This window comes from Aquarana catesbeiana, linkage group LG05, assembly GCF_042186555.1.
Source record: "Aquarana catesbeiana isolate 2022-GZ linkage group LG05, ASM4218655v1, whole genome shotgun sequence".
NCBI classification, from domain to species: domain Eukaryota; kingdom Metazoa; phylum Chordata; class Amphibia; order Anura; family Ranidae; genus Aquarana; species Aquarana catesbeiana.
The window spans coordinates 382,291,033-382,304,660 of NC_133328.1; the positions used below are offsets into that span (position 1 = coordinate 382,291,033).

The 13,628-nt window shown below is 42.5% G+C and overlaps 1 protein-coding gene across 4 annotated transcripts in view; it reads left to right on the forward strand.

Annotated features, from left to right (window-relative positions):
• The window catches only part of LOC141144914 (enoyl-CoA hydratase EchA19-like), a 143,025-nt gene that overhangs the window by 11,997 nt on the left and 117,400 nt on the right, over positions 1-13,628 (forward strand). Inside the window, exon 1 of one of the 4 annotated variants that reach the window (XM_073631024.1) lies at positions 2,268-2,372. The exons of the other annotated variants lie outside the window; for them this stretch is intronic. The gene's annotated coding sequence lies outside the window, so the exon portion shown is untranslated. Of the gene's footprint in view, positions 1-2,267; positions 2,373-13,628 lie in introns of those variants that run through there. 4 annotated transcript variants of the gene reach the window in all.

A 13,628-nucleotide genomic window follows, 5' to 3' on the forward strand; every position in this document is an offset into this window, starting at 1 on the left:
AGCTACAGTGTGCAGTGAAATTAGAGTATGCAATTTCTGTACAAGAGAGGACTGTACAAATGTGCAGGGGTAAAGGTAAGCCTGGAGTTCATCTATAAGTTGGACACCACTGCTTTAGTAAAAGTCAAGTCAAGCAAAAATAAGGACGTCAACCTTAGCCCCTACACCTTCAAAGTGATGTCAGTTCATTTATTTTTGTTCCGAGAGATACCTGTCTTTACTTATTCTTTTGTTATATGGGTCCCAAGCTTCCCTGAACCTCAGCTTGGCACATTGTACTCTAGGATGCAGGGGGCATGATGAGGCCAGAGTTCAGACCTTAGAGTTTGAGACTGCCATTTTCAAATAGAGTTGTCAGGCTATGTGTTTTCTTGAGATTGTTAGTACAATGAAGAAAGTATGTACAAGCACCACTAAATGCCTTTCATTGGCTTTGCTGGCCTAATATTTTTTTTTTATTATTAAACTAGTTCATAGTCTTAAAGAGTAACTGCAGTCTGCTCACATAATTTGTAATAAAAACATCTTTGCCATTCTGAAGCTTCCCTCCAACCACTTTACATATTTTTTTATACATAGTGTGATTCTGTACTTGCCAAATATGCTGCAGAAATCTCCCTCCACTAAGTTTGGCTGCAGCCATTTTAACTGTGGGCAGCTGAAGCTGCTGCCTGTTCACTTCCTGGATTTACACAGACACACAGGCACACCTCCAGCTCTGCAGCCCTGCAGCTCTCATTGGCCCTTTTATGACTCACCCCCTCCCTTCCTGGCAAACTCTCACGAGAGTGAGAGAGGGAGCTGTGCAGGATGTCATAAGCCTAGGCTTTTTACCAGACAAGAAACAGGAAGTGGGCTGTATATTTACTGCCAGAATTTTTTTTTGTTTAACTATCCAAAGTTAAAACAACAAGGTCAGAAGAATTAATAGATGAAAATTTGAAAAAATGACTGAAGGTCCGCTTTAAGGCCTCATGCATTGTGTTGATTAGACATTGGAGCTGAACACTGCCCAGATCAGTGTATTTCTATGACAAGTACAGCCAGGTGTTTACAATCAGGAAGCCTGTACAAAACAATGACAGTCTGACACTGTCCACAGCTGTCTGTGGCTGTTCATACTGTATGTAATTTCACTTGAAGCAATTACCTGCTTTTGAGGATGGATATGTGCAGCTGAATGAAGACTGTTCGTATCCAGGGGCACATAACCGTCTCTAATTTTGGGTAGTCGATCCATGTGCTGTTACATGTGAACAGCCTTGGAGAGTGACAGCTTGTCATTGATTGGTACAGGCTTCCTGCCCACAGCTGATCAAAAAAAAAAAGGGAAATATCCACCATTAATCCTACTACCCGCTTAGAGTGGAAGAGGGATGTACAGGTCTGAGAGCCAATTAGGTGTGCTGATATAAGGAGACAGCAAGGAGACCAAAGGAATGACCTCATCAGTCTGCTGCTCTTTCACTGTCTAGTCAGCAGGGAGGGGAGCAAACACCACAATATCTCTATAGAGGTCCTATCGGGTCCACTTGTCTGTTGTTCAGGCAGATCCAATTGGACCCTCCATTCTTCTCTATGGCTAGTCAGATGTAAAGGGACTTGTGCCCAAACTAGCAAAAACAATTGGATGGGGATCCATCTGGCTGGATCGGATGGCAGTCGGGTGTAAATGGACAGCCAGTCCATTTACATCAGGCTGCCCACAGAGCATAACGGGCTGTGTCCGCTTTGTGAACCCCTGCCACCCGGCTGCTCAGCTCAGAAAAACAGAGTTAAGCAGGGTCTGGCCTGTGTGAAAGGGGCCTAGGTGTTATCCACCTGACTGTGCAGTGTCTTGGGGTTGTTTAAATCTCAGAAATGGATAAACAGAATAAAAAATCCTTTGACACTCAAATTGCTTCCTTATTTGTAGTATTTTGTATGTTAGTTGTTGCCTAGAGCTCAGCAAGTGTAACTTGTTACAAAATTCACTCAAAACAGTACATGAGTTAAAATATGTTGTCTCCTGTAGTATGCCTTCCCATGGTAGTTCCAGTTACCATAAAATGTGCACCATAGTCGGTACAGAGCCAGCTACAGGCTAGACTGGAAGGTCTCTTCACATATTTTCTGTGCACTAAAAATGGGATGTTGGTGCCATCATGATGCCTGACACAGTACTTGGCACTGTGGCCCAGAATTGTGTCCTTACACATGCAGGTAGAACATTACAGAAGTATACAGTGAGAATGACAGTGCAGATTGCTATCAGGTGAACATTTGAACTGTGGATAGCTGAGTAGTGTGAACTCTGTTCGTGTTAGCAATTTCTGAGGTTTACAGAATTACTTTTCTCAAAGGCTGAACTCTAAAGTGATCGATTCAGTCAGGTATATTTTGTATGTGATATTATCTTCTTGCAAAAATATTTACTACCTTGGCAGTATTTATTATTAGATCGTTATTGTGAGAACTGCATTACTGACCTTTATTAGAATTTTAAAATGTAAAGCTATAACAGTTAGGAATCTTAATTTTATCTCAGGTCCTAACATCTACTCTAAGAATCAAAACAGGCATATAAATGTGTTTGATTTTCTATTACTTGGTGATTATTCGTAAAAGTGAGTAAACTAAAAAATAATAGTTAAAAATACAAAAACTGCTGTATATGAGTTGCAAAATGCGAACTGTTGTAATTTTGCAAATTTAGTTTTGTTCCACAGTATTGTGAATTCCTATTGATTAACCTGGGCAGGAGCCCTGTATAAGTATGTCTGATCTCCACTCCAAACCCAGGTGGAAATAGTATTATTTTTATGGTGATGTTGTACAGTAGCAGGAATATATATATATATACACACACAGTATCTCACAAAAGTTAGTACACCCCTCACATTTTTGTAAATATTTTATTATATCTTTTCATGTTAGAAACAATAAATCTCTTTGCATTCAAGAAATGAGACTTTGCTACAATGTAAAGTATTGAGTGTACAGGTTTTATAACAGTGTAAATTTGCTGTCCCCTCAAAATAACTCAACACACAGTCATTAATGTCTAAACCACTGGCAACAAAAGTGAGTACACCCCTAAGTGAAAATGTCCAAATTGGGCCCAATTAGCCATTTCCCCTCCCCGATGTCATGTGACTCGTTGATGATACAAGGTCTCAGGTGTGAATGGGGAGCAGGTGTGTTAAATTTGGTGTTATCGGTCTCATACTGGTCGATGGAAGTTCAACATGGCACCTCATGGCAAAGAACTCTCTGAGGATCTGAAAAAAAGAATTGTTGCTCTACATAAAGATAGCCTAGGCTATAAGAAGATTGCCAAGACCCTGAAACTGAGCTGCAGCATGGTGCCCAAAACCATACAGCGGTTTAACAGGACAGGTTCCACTCAGAACAGGCCTCGCCATGGTTGACTAAAGGGGTTGAGTGCACGTGCTCAGCATCATATCCAGAGGTTGTCTTTGGTAAATAGACATATGAGTGCTGCCAGCATTGCTGCAGAGGTTGAAGGGGTGGGGGGGTCAGCCTGTCAGTGCTCAGACCATACGCCGCACACTGCATCAAATTGGTCTTCATGGCTGTCGTCCCAGAAGGAAGCCTCTTCTAAAGATGATGCACAAGAAAGCCTGCAAACAGTTTGCTAAAGACAAGCAGACTAAGGACATGGATTACTGGAACCATGTCTTTTGATCTAAAGAGACCAAGATAAAGTTATTTGGTTCAGATAGTGTCAAGCGTGTGTGGCGGCAACTAGGTGAGGAGTACAAAGACAAGTGTGTCTTGCCTACAGTCAATCATGGTGGTGGGAGTGTCATGGTCTGGGGCTGCATGAGTGCTGCCAGCACTGGGGAGCTACAGTTCATTGAGGGAACCATGAATGCCAACATGTACTGTGACATACTGAAGCATGATCCCCTTCCTTCAGAGACTGGGCTGCAGGGCAGTATTCCAACATAAGGACCCCAAACACACCTCCAAGACAACCATTGCCTTGCTAAAGAAGCTGAGGGTAAAGGTGATGGACTGGCCAAGCATGTCTCCAGCCTGTGAAGCTCTGATGAACTCCATGCCCAAGAGGGTTAAGGCAGTGCTGGAAAATAATGGTGGCCACACAAAATATTGACACTTTGGGCCCAATGTGGACATTTTCACTTTTGTCGCCAGCGGTTAAGACATTAATGGCTGTGTGAGTTTTTTTGAGGGGACAGCAAGTTTAAACTGTTATATCAGCCAGGAAGCTACGCATGGGACGTACTTGGGCATTCCAACATAACAATGATCCAAAACACAAGGCCAAGTCGACCTGTCATTGGCTACAGCAGAAAAAAGTGAAGGTTCTGAAAAGGCCATCTCAGTCTCCTGATCTCAATATCATTGAGCCACTCTGGGGAGATCTCAAAAGTGCAGTTCATGCAAGACAGCCCAAGAATTTACAGGGACTGGAGGCTTTTTGCCAAGAGGAATGGGCAGCTTTATCATCTGAGAAGATAAAGAGCCTCATCCACAAATACCACAAAAGACTTCAAGCTGCCATTGATGTTAAAGGGGCAATACACAGTATTAAGAAATGGGGTATGTAAACTTTTGATCAGGGTCATTTGGGTAGTTTCTATTGCCTTTGTGATTTAAAAAGAGTAAACACAGTTGATTGATAATACAGTTGTGTGAAAAAGTATTTGCCCCCTTTCTGATTTTTTATTTGTTTGCATATTTGTCACACTTATGCCGCGTACACATGATTGGATTTTCCGACAACAAATGTTCACTGGGAGCTTGTTGTCGGAAATTCCGACCGTGTGGAGGCTCCATCGGACATTTTTTGTCGGAATTTCCGACAAACAAAATTTGAGATCTGGATCTCAAATTTTCTAACAAAATATCGTAAATTCCAATCGTGTGTACACAATTCCGACGCACAAAGTTCAACCCATGCTCGGAATCAAGCAGAAGAGCCGCACTGGCTATTGAACTTCATTCTTCTCGGCTCGTCGTACGTGTTTTACATCACCGCGTTCTTGACGTTCAACAAGATTTGTGTGACCGTGTGTATGTAAGATAAGTTTGACCCAACATCCGTTGGAAAAAAAAACGTGGATTTTGTTGTCGGCAAATCTGATCGTGTGTACACAGCATTAAATGACTGAGATCATCAAACAAATTTTATTAATACACAAAGATAACCCAAGTAAATACTAAATGCAGTTTTTAAATGATGGTTTAATTTATTAAGGCAAAAAAGCTGTCCAAAGCTGCCTGGCTTTATGTAAAAAAAATAATTGCCCCCTAAACCTAATAACTGGTTGTGCCACCCTTGGCGGCAACAACTGCAATCAGGCATTTTCGATAACTGGCAATGAGTCTTTCACATTGCTGTGGAGCAATTTTGGCACACTCTTCTTTGCAGAATTGTTTTAATTCACCCACATTGGAGGGTTTTCCAGCATGGATGGCCTGTGTTAGGTCATGATACAGCATCTCAGTTGGGTTTAAGTCCGGGCTTTGACTAGGCCACTCCAAAACCTAAATTTTGCTTTGTTTGAACCATTTGGAGGTGGACTTGCTGTTGTGTTTCGGATCATTGTCCTGCTGCATAACCCAAGTGCAGTTGAGCTTGACTTCACCACGCTTCACCACGATATTGATCATCATTCATGTGCATGTGTACAGTGTACCAGTAACCAGCACCAACTGCAAAGCAAGCAATCTAGTGCTCAAACAATTTGGATTAAATAAATATGCTTAGCCATAGATATCATAAAGTGTAAAAAAGTGATTTGTGTTAGTAGTACCTGCTGTTGCACAAATCACTTTATTACACTTTATTTATGATAGCTATGGCTAAGCATATTTATTTAATCCATCCATATTGAGCACTATATTTGATTGGCTACTTGCTTCTGCTTGGGCCTGGCACACACACACAATCGCACATGATGATGACTTAGACCCCTTTCACACTGAGCCGCCCCGGGTGTCAGCGTGAGCCGCCCCGGGTGTTTTAGCAGCGCTATTCGGCCACAAGCGGGGCGGTTTTAACCCCCCGCTAGCGGCCGAAAAGGGGGTAAATCCACCCGCAAAATGCCGCTGCAGCAGCGCTTTGCCGGCGGTATGGCAGCGCTGCCCCATTGTTTTCAATGGGCAGGAGCAGTGGAGGAGCGGTGATGTTACTGTATTTTTGGGTGCTGGTTAGGCGGCATTTATGGGTGCTGATGTTACTGTATTTTTGGGTGCTGGTTAGGCAGCATTTATGGGTGCTGATGTTACTGTATTTTTGGGTGTTGGTTAGGCAGCATTTATGGGTGCTGATGTTACTGTATTTTTGGGTGCTGGTTAGGCCGCATTTATGGGTGCTGATGTTACTGTATTTTTGGGTGCTGGTTAGGCCGCATTTATGGGTGCTGATGTTACTGTATTTTTGGGTGCTGGTTAGGCCGCATTTATGGGTGCTGATGTTACTGTATTTTTGTGGGTTGGTTAGGCCGCTTTTTTGGGTGCTGATGTTACTATATTTTTGGGTGCTGGTTAGGCGGCATTTATGGGTGCTGATGTTACTGTATTTTTGGGTGCTGGTTAGGCCGCATTTATGGGTGCTGATGTTACTGTATTTTTGGATGCTGGTTAGGCCGCATTTATGGGTGCTGATGTTACTGTATTTTTGGGTGCTGGTTAGGCCGCATTTATGAGTGCTGATGTTACTGTATTTATGGGTGCTGATGTTACAGCATTTATGGGTGCTGGTGAGGCCGCATTTATGGGTGCATGTTTGGGTGCTGGTGAGGCCGCATTTATGGGTGCTGATGTTACTGCATTTATGGGTACTGATGTTACTGTATTTATGGGTGCTGATGTTACTGCATTTATGGGTGTTGATGTTACTGCATTTATGGGTGCTGATGTTACTGCATTTGTGGGTGCTGATGTTACTGTATTAATGGGTGCTGATGTTACTGCATTTATGGGTGCTGATGTTACTGTATTAATGGGTGCTGATGTTACTGTATTAATGGGTGCTGATGTTACTGTATTAATGGGTGCTGATGTTACTGCATTTATGGATGCTGATGTTACTGCATTTATGGGTGCTGATGTTACTGTATTAATGGGTGCTGATGTTACTGCATTTATGGGTGCTGATGTTACTGTATTAATGGGTGCTGATGTTACTGTATTAATGGGTGCTGATGTTACTGCATTTATGGGTGCTGATGTTACTGCATTTATGGGTGCTGATGTTACTGCATTTATGGGTGCTGATGTTACTGTATTAATGGGTGCTGATGTTACTGCATTTATGGGTGCTGATGTTACTGTATTTATGGGTGCTGATGTAAGTGCATTTTTGGGTGCTGGTGTGGCCGCATTTATGGGCGGAGTCAGGGGTGGAGCCGGGGAGGGGGGGGTGAGACAAAATGAGGTTTCAACTGGGGTGTCAAAAATCCTCTGTCCTTGTCGCACTGCGTCCCTCTCTGTCTGTCTCCAGTGTCCCTCGATTGTGTGTTAGTGTGTGTCATTGTTTTTGTATGAGTTACTGTGTGCACCAATGTATTTTAATGAGCGTGAGTGTGCCAGTGGGTTGGCATCATCAGTGATTTTTGTATCAGTGTGTGCCTGCGGGCCATTGTGTGTGTGCCAGTCAGCATGTGTATTTGAGTGTATGGGTCATTGTCAGTGAAAGTGTATGTCTTTGAGTATATTAATTATATGTGTGTGTGTGTATATATATATATATATATATATATATATATATATATATATATATATTTATATTTATATATATATATATTTTATATATATATATATATATTTATATATATATATATTTTATATATATATATATATATATATATATATATATATATATATATATATATATAGAATTTGTGTATGTATATGTGTATTCTTCTTTAAAATGACTAAAGAAAAAATTGGAGAGCCCAGCGACAAAATTGGAGAGCACCAGGCCTGACAGCCCACTTCTATCAATCTTCAGGTGTATGGCAAGACCATGAAACCTTTCTTGATGAAGAAGGAAAGTGGAGCTGAAGGACGGAAGAGACGAAAGTTGGAGGCGGGGGAAGCCAAGAAGTCAAGCAAGTTCTTCATGACCTTCTTTGAAAAGCCTGGAACAAGTTGTTTGACACCTTCCATGGAGTCCCCTGCACCTGCTACAAGTTTATTAGAATCTGAAGGTGGAACAAGTACAAATGCATCACAAGCCGAGGAGGAAGTCAAGTCAGATAAATCTGAGTATGAAGAGATTAGAAGTGAGGAGGGCAGAGAGAACTTGAACATGACAGGAGGGAAAGACGATGGTGATGCTGTGTTTATTGATGAGATTGAACCCGACGATGCTGAACCTGGTGAATTGGATGGTGTTGAAGAGCCTCAAACTGTCTTACCAGAAGTTATTCAACAGCATGACATTGGACTTCTGAAGTTCGACAAGAAATCTGGAAAAGCAATTCTGCCTGACGCATTGAGAACGAAAATAATAAAGCTGGGTTCAAAGTATTTCCAGAACAGTGAGGGGCCTTTCCTACCAACAAATAACCGCTCAATGAACAAAACTTGGTTCAAGAGGAAATTGGGAAATGGTCGTGGTGAGGAAGTGTCTCGCTCTTGGCTGGTCTATTCCCCTTTTAAAAAGTCTGCATGTTGTATCTGTTGTCTTCTCTATTCCCGGTCAGACCATCAATCCTCATTGGAGCAGGAAAGTGGATTCCTCCAATGGAAAGCACCTGAAAGGATTAGTGTTCATGAAAATGCTAAGAACCATCGGGAGTGCTTTACACAGTGGAAAGAAATGGAAAGAAATTTAGCTGAACACAGAGGAGTTATTGATGTGGAACTTCAGTCACAGATTGAGAAGGAAAAGCAGAAGTAGCGTGATATCTTGTGGAGAATCCTTCATTGCATAAAATTCCTTGCGACTCAGAACCTGGCTTTGCGAGGACATAGGGAGTCACTTCAGCTGGATGATGACTCCAATGTGGGAAATTTCCTTGGCCTACTAAAACTACTGACCATCTTTGACCCTGTCATGAAAGAACACCTCAGTCATGTGGAAAGTCATCCTGGATCCACGTCTTATCTTTCACCAGGTGTTCATAATGAATTAATTCACATGATGGCATCTACTGTTCGCCAGAATTTACTGAGAAGCATTCGTAAGGCCAAGTACTATGGTCTCATGTTTGACTCAACTCCTGATCAGGCACACCGTGAGCAGATGTCAGAAGTAGTGAGGTACATGGAAGTTGATTTTGAGAGGAAAACGGTCCGTGTTAGAGAGTCCTTCCTTGGATTTATAAAGATAAGCCAGAAGGATGCTGAGAGCTTGGTTGAAGACATCTTGAAACAGCTAGAGAAGGACTGAATGGAGCTACAAGATTGTCGGTCACAGTGCTATGACAACGCTACCATGATGGCTGGACACAAAAGTGGTGTTCATCAAAGAATAAGTGAAAAAAACAACCTGGCAGTGTTTGTGAATTGCAACAATCACTCTCTCAACTTGGTGGGTGTACATGCAGCCAAGCAGGATACAGTGACGGTCACGTTTATTGACACCATCGAAGCTCTCTATGTGTTCTTCTCTCGTTCAACACAGCGCTGGGAAAAACTCAAAAACGCTGTGCCTATGGTTCTTAAGTCAGAGTCTGAAACAAGGTGGAGTGCAAGGTCAGAAGCAGTGAAGCCCATCAACAACTACTTTGAGCAGATAGTTCAAGTTCTCCAGGACATGACAGACAATGAAAACGAGACCAGTGAAACAAGAAGTGATGCAAGACAGCTGTATAACCGCATGTTGAGTTACGATTTTCTGACTTTGCTAGGATTTTGGAACAAAGTGCTCATTCGCATTGACCGTATTTAAAAGAGGCTGCAGGATCCTAGCATGAACTTCCACGATGCTGCCCTGGATTTGAAAGCCCTCCGAGATCATTTTGATGATGACAGAGAAGTGTTAGTCAGTGAGTCACTCAAAGAAGGATTCAGTCTCTGTCAAGACTGGAATATTGAAGTTGAAAGACGTCAGAGACGAAGGAAACAAATGCCTGGTGAGAACTCAAGAGATGCTGGGTTATCAGCCAAGGAGGAGATGGAAAGAGTCATGAAGGGAACACCAGGCCTGACAGCCCACTTCTATCAATCTTCAGGTGTATGGCAAGACCATGAAACCTTTCTTGATGAAGAAGGAAAGTGGAGCTGAAGGACGGAAGAGACGAAAGTTGGAGGCGGGGGAAGCCAAGAAGTCAAGCAAGTTCTTCATGACCTTCTTTGAAAAGCCTGGAACAAGTTGTTTGACACCTTCCATGGAGTCCCCTGCACCTGCTACAAGTTTATTAGAATCTGAAGGTGGAACAAGTACAAATGCATCACAAGCCGAGGAGGAAGTCAAGTCAGATAAATCTGAGTATGAAGAGATTAGAAGTGAGGAGGGCAGAGAGAACTTGAACATGACAGGAGGGAAAGACGATGGTGATGCTGTGTTTATTGATGAGATTGAACCCGACGATGCTGAACCTGGTGAATTGGATGGTGTTGAAGAGCCTCAAACTGTCTTACCAGAAGTTATTGAACAGCATGACATTGGACTTCTGAAGTTCGACAAGAAATCTGGAAAAGCAATTCTGCCTGACGCATTGAGAACGAAAATAATAAAGCTGGGTTCAAAGTATTTCCAGAACAGTGAGGGGCCTTTCCTACCAACAAATAACCGCTCAATGAACAAAACTTGGTTCAAGAGGAAATTGGGAAATGGTCGTGGTGAGGAAGTGTCTCGCTCTTGGCTGGTCTATTCCCCTTTTAAAAAGTCTGCATGTTGTATCTGTTGTCTTCTCTATTCCCGGTCAGACCATCAATCCTCATTGGAGCAGGAAAGTGGATTCCTCCAATGGAAAGCACCTGAAAGGATTAGTGTTCATGAAAATGCTAAGAACCATCGGGAGTGCTTTACACAGTGGAAAGAAATGGAAAGAAATTTAGCTGAACACAGAGGAGTTATTGATGTGGAACTTCAGTCACAGATTGAGAAGGAAAAGCAGAAGTAGCGTGATATCTTGTGGAGAATCCTTCATTGCATAAAATTCCTTGCGACTCAGAACCTGGCTTTGCGAGGACATAGGGAGTCACTTCAGCTGGATGATGACTCCAATGTGGGAAATTTCCTTGGCCTACTAAAACTACTGACCATCTTTGACCCTGTCATGAAAGAACACCTCAGTCATGTGGAAAGTCATCCTGGATCCACGTCTTATCTTTCACCAGGTGTTCATAATGAATTAATTCACATGATGGCATCTACTGTTCGCCAGAATTTACTGAGAAGCATTCGTAAGGCCAAGTACTATGGTCTCATGTTTGACTCAACTCCTGATCAGGCACACCGTGAGCAGATGTCAGAAGTAGTGAGGTACATGGAAGTTGATTTTGAGAGGAAAACGGTCCGTGTTAGAGAGTCCTTCCTTGGATTTATAAAGATAAGCCAGAAGGATGCTGAGAGCTTGGTTGAAGACATCTTGAAACAGCTAGAGAAGGACTGAATGGAGCTACAAGATTGTCGGTCACAGTGCTATGACAACGCTACCATGATGGCTGGACACAAAAGTGGTGTTCATCAAAGAATAAGTGAAAAAAACAACCTGGCAGTGTTTGTGAATTGCAACAATCACTCTCTCAACTTGGTGGGTGTACATGCAGCCAAGCAGGATACAGTGACGGTCACGTTTATTGACACCATCGAAGCTCTCTATGTGTTCTTCTCTCGTTCAACACAGCGCTGGGAAAAACTCAAAAACGCTGTGCCTATGGTTCTTAAGTCAGAGTCTGAAACAAGGTGGAGTGCAAGGTCAGAAGCAGTGAAGCCCATCAACAACTACTTTGAGCAGATAGTTCAAGTTCTCCAGGACATGACAGACAATGAAAACGAGACCAGTGAAACAAGAAGTGATGCAAGACAGCTGTATAACCGCATGTTGAGTTACGATTTTCTGACTTTGCTAGGATTTTGGAACAAAGTGCTCATTCGCATTGACCGTATTTAAAAGAGGCTGCAGGATCCTAGCATGAACTTCCACGATGCTGCCCTGGATTTGAAAGCCCTCCGAGATCATTTTGATGATGACAGAGAAGTGTTAGTCAGTGAGTCACTCAAAGAAGGATTCAGTCTCTGTCAAGACTGGAATATTGAAGTTGAAAGACGTCAGAGACGAAGGAAACAAATGCCTGGTGAGAACTCAAGAGATGCTGGGTTATCAGCCAAGGAGGAGATGGAAAGAGTCATGAAGGGAACACTCGACCGTCTTCACAGAGAAATGGATGAAAGGTTCACCCGTTTGCATGACACTGACGCCAAGTTTGGGTTCCTTCTCGATGTCGAGGGACTGTGTTACGGCGCCTACAATAATGACCTAAAAAAGAAGTGTGAACATTTGGGTGAATTCTACAGCTCTGATGTTGATGCACAGCAGCTATATGAAGAATGTTGCTATTAAGTCGGGCCAACATGAAAATATCAAGACCTAAAGAGCTTCTTGAATTTATTGTTCAATATGGAGATGAGAGTGTCTTCACCAATCTTCGCATTGCTATTCAGATAATGCTAACTATTGCAGTTTCCATCGCCAGCTGTGAGAGATAATTTAGCAAGTTAAAACTAATACTTTCGTATTTGAGAGCCTCCATGGGTCAAGACAGACTCTGTGATCTTGCTCCGCTGAGTGTAGAAAGAGAAGAAACAGAAAAAACTGACTTTGAGCACATCATAGACCAGTTTGCATCAGTGAAAGCAAGGAAGGTGCAGTTGTAAATTTTATGTAGTGCCAATCCATAATTTGTTAATTGGAAGATAAAAAAGTTTGACTTGTAGTTTTGTTAGCTGTTTTTTTTATTAAGGTTATCTAAAAGATAGGTTTCAAATGTTTTGACAGGGGCGCAGTTTCAGTTCTTGCCATAGGTGCCATTTTCACTCTGGCTACCACCACCATGTCTGAATGTTGGTATGATGTACTTGTTATGAAATGCTGTATGAGTTTTATGCCAGATGTAATGGGACGCAGACCTTCCAAAAAGTAAAATTTTTGTGTCAGCCCACAGAATATTTGCCTAAAAGTCTTGGGGATAATCAAGATGTTTTTTGGTAAATGTGAGAGGAGCCTTTGTGTTCTATTTGGTCAGCAGTGGCTTTGACCTTGGAACTCTCCCATGGATAGTCTACAACCGTCTTAGCTCCTACCTCAGTGAAAATAACCTTCTTGACCCCTTACAGTCTGGCTTTCGCTCGCAGCACTCCACGAAAGCTGCCTTACTAAAACTCACTAACGATTTACTAACTGCTAAAACCAACCGCCAGTACTCCATACTCCTACTACTTGACCTCTCTGTGGCCTTTGATACTGTTGACCACCTGCTACTTCTCAATAAACTCCATTCCCTTGGCCTCCAAGATTCTGCTCTATCCTGGTTTTCTGCCTATCTATCCCAGCGCTCCTTCAGTGTTACCTACAACTCTGTCTCCTCCTCTCCATTGCCCCTTTCTGTGTCCCCCAAGGTTCTGTTCTTGGACCCCTTCTCTCCTCTATGTACAGCCCCTCCCTTGGTCACTTGATAACTACCCACGGCTTCCAATA